The 6,016-nt window shown below is 44.7% G+C and overlaps 1 pseudogene; it reads left to right on the top strand.

Moving 5' to 3' along the window:
* The first annotated feature begins 2,953 nt into the window (after positions 1-2,953).
* On the top strand, positions 2,954-5,605 carry LOC101523505 (serine/threonine-protein phosphatase PP1-gamma catalytic subunit-like; annotated as a pseudogene).
* The last annotated feature ends 411 nt before the right edge of the window (positions 5,606-6,016 follow it).

The following is a 6,016-nucleotide window of genomic DNA, read 5'->3' as shown; positions in this document are numbered from 1 at the left end:
TTTCCCAATATCCTCCACTTGATCCACTCCCAAACCGAGGTCTCATACATGCCAGTGGATGTTAGGCCCATGTCCATCACAGTCTGGCCTTCCGTTTGGCCTTGTATGAGCTGGTGAATGTTGCAGCCCGGCTCACCCCACACCCTATTCAGGATGCACATTTGGGTGCTGTTGCCTTGACCAGTCCAGACTGTTGTGGGTTCCTTTACCCGTGAATGATGGCAGGCTCCTTGGTCACACCTAGCTTAGTCCATCGCCACCCCAACTCTTGAGCTAACCAGTGGGGCTAGTATTTCCACGGGGTTTGGCTCACACATCCCCCACCGAATCTCCCCCTCCCCCGGAAATGGTCTCTTGTGTGCTAGTTAATATCATGGCCCTGCCTACTGTGACCCATAGCCTATCCATCATCATGTTAGGTAACAGGATATGATCCAAGCCCCTAGCCTTGGCTTTTGCATGGACTGGTGTTTGGTGGTTAGCGTTGTTCAGTAATTACAAGTTCTACACAGGATGTAAAGAGTTTGGTGTATCAGTCTTATCCAAAAAGATCATCTGGTCCCTCTCCTCCAACCTACCAAGTCTCATTACCTTCACTTACCTTCAAAGGAAAAGATACTCTGTGGTCGGGAATTTTTAAAATTAATTCACATCCCAGAATCACAGTGGGCTCAACATGGAGCTACCTAAGTAGGAATTCAAAGAAACAAAACTCCAGAGCTGGCCACCGGGCGGCCAGCAGGCAGAACCTGGCGCCAAATGGCACACTGGCTGCCTGGGGACAGCTCACCGTGTGTATGTGGTTTCTGGAATCAGGGATCCGAGCATGAAGAAGCCCCAGTCTGGCACCCACCAGCAGCCAGCAGGTAGAGTAACATTTTTGTGCTTACATTTCCTATATAAATACTGCTTCTAAAAGAAGTTTAAATTGGAAATAGAAAATAGAAGGTACCAGATTAAACATATCTGCTAATATTTTCAAGTATGAAATCACTGATAAATAGTTCCATGGAACCAGAAGTGAAGACAAAGTCATTTCTGAAAAAAAAACTTTAAAAACCTCTTTGTTTTAAAATTGTTTCAATATGAGTAACAGGAGGGGATCAAGAATAATGAAGAGAAACCTACAATCTACCTCAGTCAGAAAAAAAAGAAGTTTCATATCAACTAAGGTGGATCATGTGTCCGGGATTGTCAGAGGGAAAGCTTCAGCAAAGCAGCGGTAGGAAATGAAGACAGAACAGAACCTCCAAAAGCCAGGAGAGAGAAAACGCAGCATGGCTCTGCTGCCAGGGTTGCTGCCAACCACTGCTACCCCCACATCCGAAGCAGCAGAGCCATGTGGCTGGGAGAAGGGCTGTCCATAGGAAGCATTAGAATTGAGGAGACAGGTTCACAATGAGAATCAGTCAACAATGACCCTGAAGATCAACAGAGAGGAAAGAAGCTTACCATCACCACCAACCCCATGGCTGCTAACAACCACCACTCTTATCTTGACACCCCAGCCTGGAGAAGCCATCTTGCTGAGAAAAGGGACAAATATGTAAGAGACTGACGTTGAGGAGACTGAATAAAGGAGAAACGTCAGTGAGGTAGTGGTGAGACCTGCAAACATCACGTACACTCTGAAAGCCAATAGGCAGGAAGGAAGCGTTCTGCTTGCTGCCGCCCCGCCAGCCAGCTTCTTCCCCATCCCGCCCCTCCATACTGGGTAGAGGATGCCATCTTGCTGGGAAATAGAGAGCACCACGACTCACACACAGACTGACTGTAAGAGAATTCCACCGTCCTCACAGACTTAAAGTATGGAGGGCTGATTGGTTGACTAGGCTTCCAGAAAGAAAGTCCCACCCTTCACTCTCGCTACCCTCCAGGCATCAGGTCTGAGGTGCTGCCAGGAGCTGCTAACTTCCTCGTGTCTGGGGAAGCCAGCAGCCCCAGGTCTGCCAGAAGTCTCTAGAGATAGTCCAGAACAGGCAGCAGGCCACTGTGACTCCTGCAACCATGGGAATTCTAGATATAATCCGTGGAGCTGTTTGCTTGCCGTGTACAATTGATTGCCTGGCACTTGGAGAGAGAAGATTAGCCAATCGAGCCATTGTGCAGGGCCCTTCCATACCCTAAGCTTTAAAGCACAACAGTCAATGTGCTAATTTCAGAAGTGTTTGCAAGTGGCAGAGTGCAGTAGATCTGAAGGAGGATGCTGGCCTGCCTCTGCGACCTCCAGGTCTTGATGGGACAAATGCTGAAGCGTCAGTGGATCCTTCTTCACAGTGGAGTGCTTTTTTGTTTGTTTGTTTGTTTGTTGTTTTAGGGATAGAGGGACAGAAAGCCAGCTGTCTGGTTAAAATTCACACTGGCTAGTTCCCCTTGTTGGTGTCCTTTTTAAAGAAAACAGATGATGTAGTCCAATAATACAACAGCTGTACAAAATAGCCAAAGCAGATGCTAGGATCCTGCGGTGTGCATCTTGGTTCATCTTCAGAATCAGAGCCTGATCTTTGAAACTAATGGTTCTTAATCAGGGCTGGCTTGGCAGAGGTGTGTAAAGTGGGCACTGTTGTTCTCACGGACAAGTGTGAGTGGGAGCTTTCGCATGGTTGAGGCCATCCCTCATCGTGTGGCTGATCAAAAATGCGCACTTGTACACCAGCAGAGTAGGATGGAGGGACTGGAAATAAAACAAACTCAATAAACTACATCAGTTTGGGGGAAAAAAACCACTCGACAAATTAGGTATAGAATGTATAGAAGGAATGACATACCTCAAAAATCATAAATGCTGGTTGTGGTTCCAGTGGAGAGAGGAGGAGGATGCAGGGAGCCACACAGCTTGAGGTTTGAGGGCAAGTCCTGCCGTGGCTGCTGCTGCCACCACCACAATCCCCTCCGTGCTCTTTGCAAGTCCCAGACATGAGCTGGTGGCAGGATGGCCAGTGGTAGACCGGCAATGACTGACTTAGATAAACATAACACCCACAACATCATCCAACAACTGTTGGAGGTTAGAAGGCCCCGAGGCTGATAAGAATGTTCAGCTATTGGAGAAAAAAAAAACAGAGGTCTGTGCTTGAAGTCTTGAGATCTTTGTCAGTCAGCCTCTCCTACCAGAACTGGAAGTACCCCTCGCATATGTGGGGACGTCCACAGACAATACCATGACTTGTTGCCACTTTTTGAGTCTAGGTGGTCTCCAGCCAGGAAGCAGCCACTTATTTCTTGAGAACTATGTAGACAGGGGAAAGCAATGACGAGATGATCAGCCTCTTCCTGGCCTACCAAATCAGAAGTAGCCATGAATGGGCCAGCATCAAAGGGTTTATGGATTTTATGATGAATGTAAAAGAAGATACAGCATTAACCTATGGAAAATTTTCACAGATTGTTTTAAATTTTTACTGATAGCAGCCATCATGGATGAGAAAATGTTCTGGGGTGAATGAGGTTTACTACCAGATCTCCAGTCTATGGAGCAGAATTGATGAATTGTGTGTCCAACTGATATACCAGATCAGGGTCTTCCTTGTGATCTTTTGTGGTCTGACCCTGGATAAAGATGTCTCAGGTTTGGGTGGAAATGAGAGATGGGTGTTCCTCACATTTGGTGCAGAAATGGTTACAAAGTTTCTCTATAAGCATGATTTGGATCTTTTTCTTTTTTTTTTTTTTAAGATTTATTTATTTTTATTGAAAAGCCAGATTTACAGAGAGAAAAAGATAAGGAGAGAAAGATCTTCCATTTGCTGGTCCACTCCCCAAGTGGCCACAATGGCCAGAGCTGAACTGATCCAAAGCCAGAACTTCTTCTGGGTCTCCCACATGGGTGTAGAGACCCAAGGCTTTGGGCTATTCTTCACTATCTTCCCAGGCCACAGGCAGGGAGCTGGGAGGGAAGTGGAGCATCCAGGACATGAATTGGCACCCTGTAAGATCCTGGCACATGTAAGGCGAGGACTTGAGTAACTAGGCTACAGCACTGGGCCCATGATTTGGATCTCATATGCAGAGTCCATCAATTAGTTAAAGCTGGATCTGAGCTTTTTGCAGAGGCAGTTTAGCACACTGTTCTTTTCACCCAATTGCTGGCAAAAATTTGACAGTAAAAGTGCCAGGATGAGTGTGGATGAAACACTAATGTGTTCCTTTCAGATTTTTTAAAAAATATTTATTGCTATTGTATTTTGAGAAGAAGAGTTTCAGAGACACGGAGAGAGAACTTGCATCTACCAGAATACTGCCCAAATGCCCACTGCAGTTTGTGCTGGGCCAGTTCACAGCCAGGAGCCAGGAGCTTCCTCTGAATCTCCCACATGAGTGCAGGGGTCCAGGGACTTGAGCCATTCTCCCCTGCTTTCCTTGCACGTAAAAAGGGAGTTGGAATAGAAGTACAGAAGCCAGGACAGGAACTGGCACACATGAGGGCTGACAGTGCCACAGGTGGTGGGTTAGCCTACGAAACTACTATGCCAGCTGCTGTTTTCAGATTTTAGAGCCTGTAAAGAAAAAGAAGCTGAACCACCATGAGACCTGAAACACCTTCAAGACGTATGAACACAAAGCATGGAAAGAAATAGATGTTGTGGACCTGGTGCAGTGGCCCAGTGGCTAAATCCTCGTGATTGAATGCACTGGCATCCCATATGGGTGCCAGTTTGTGTCCTGACTGCTCCACTTCAAACCAGCTCCCTGCCTGTGGCCTGGGAAAGCAGTGGAGGATAGCCCAAAGCCTTGGGAACCTTCACCTGTGTGGGAGACCCAGAAGAACCTCTTGGCTCCTGGCTTTGGATCAACACAGCTCTGCCCATTGTGGCCACTTGGGGGAGAGAACCAGCAGATGGAAGATCTTTCTCTCTATATCGCCTTCTCTCTCTGTAAACTCTGACTTTCCAAGAAAAATAAATAAATCTAAATTCTCTATTCCTTTTGCAAACAACCTTAATGACAATGTTAATACTGTATACCTGGTTGGTTTATTCTAAGGAGGCACATCTGATTTTGTTTTTAATTCGGTACAATTCATAAATAACATAAATGTTCATTCATTTGAATATAAAGAGCTCCAGGGTGCTCTGAATCTATACACGTTACTGTCATAAAATGCTTACTATTGGTAAAAAGCATTTCAAAGGGATTGCTTTTATTTAATTGTCTTGTCATGTATAAATTAGTTTTTACAGCTATCAGCAGTAGGAGTAACTTTCACACAGGCCGGCGTCACTGGAATGATGAATATTGAATTGAGCATTTTTTGCCCCACTGTGTACTTAAGATGACAACTGAAGCCATTATTGTAAATGCTTGTGACTTTTTCCTAAAGCCAAAGTATCTGCTGAACTCCTAAGTACAGGGTGGCATGAGTGTGTATATATACCACCTCCACGGGGACTTAAAGACAGGTGGGGCTTTTGGGGGGGGGCTATTATTATTTTGAATAGCAATTATTAATATAATGTTGTATGATCTATTAATAATTAAAGCCAATAGCATTTTGTACCATTTCCATAGTCTATTCATTCAGTAATATTGTTACAGTTGCATCAGGCCTAAGCTTGTCCATTCAGAAAGCTTCAAATTATGAAACAATACTAGTTTATACCAGTGACCAATTATAATTTTCCATTATGTGGTGAAACTGGTGCTTATCAGTTCAAACAAAGGAATTAACTTACTGTTTACCATTTTACATAGAACTCACAGTATCTCTGACATTTTTGAAACAAAGGTCTGTTAAAAAGAAATCTGTTTCAGCAGAGGACCATGCTCTACACCTTGCAGTGAAAGTGAATTCAGACTTATTAAATGATGATCTTGTTACATTCTCTCAGTGTCTCTCCACAGGACACTGTGGCTGTAGAATATAATTTTGTGAATAAATTGCTCTCAAAAAATCACAAAAAAAATCATAAAGGCTACTGAAGACGAACCAACAGCCAGTATTATGCAGAAGAGGGAAAAGCTGAAAGCAGATTCTGAACAAGACAGGGATGTCAACCTCTTCCTTGTGGCCTGGGAA

The sequence above is a fragment of the Ochotona princeps genome, chromosome 2, assembly GCF_030435755.1.
Source record: "Ochotona princeps isolate mOchPri1 chromosome 2, mOchPri1.hap1, whole genome shotgun sequence".
NCBI lineage: Eukaryota > Metazoa > Chordata > Mammalia > Lagomorpha > Ochotonidae > Ochotona > Ochotona princeps.
This window is presented reverse-complemented; position numbering and strand designations above follow the sequence as displayed.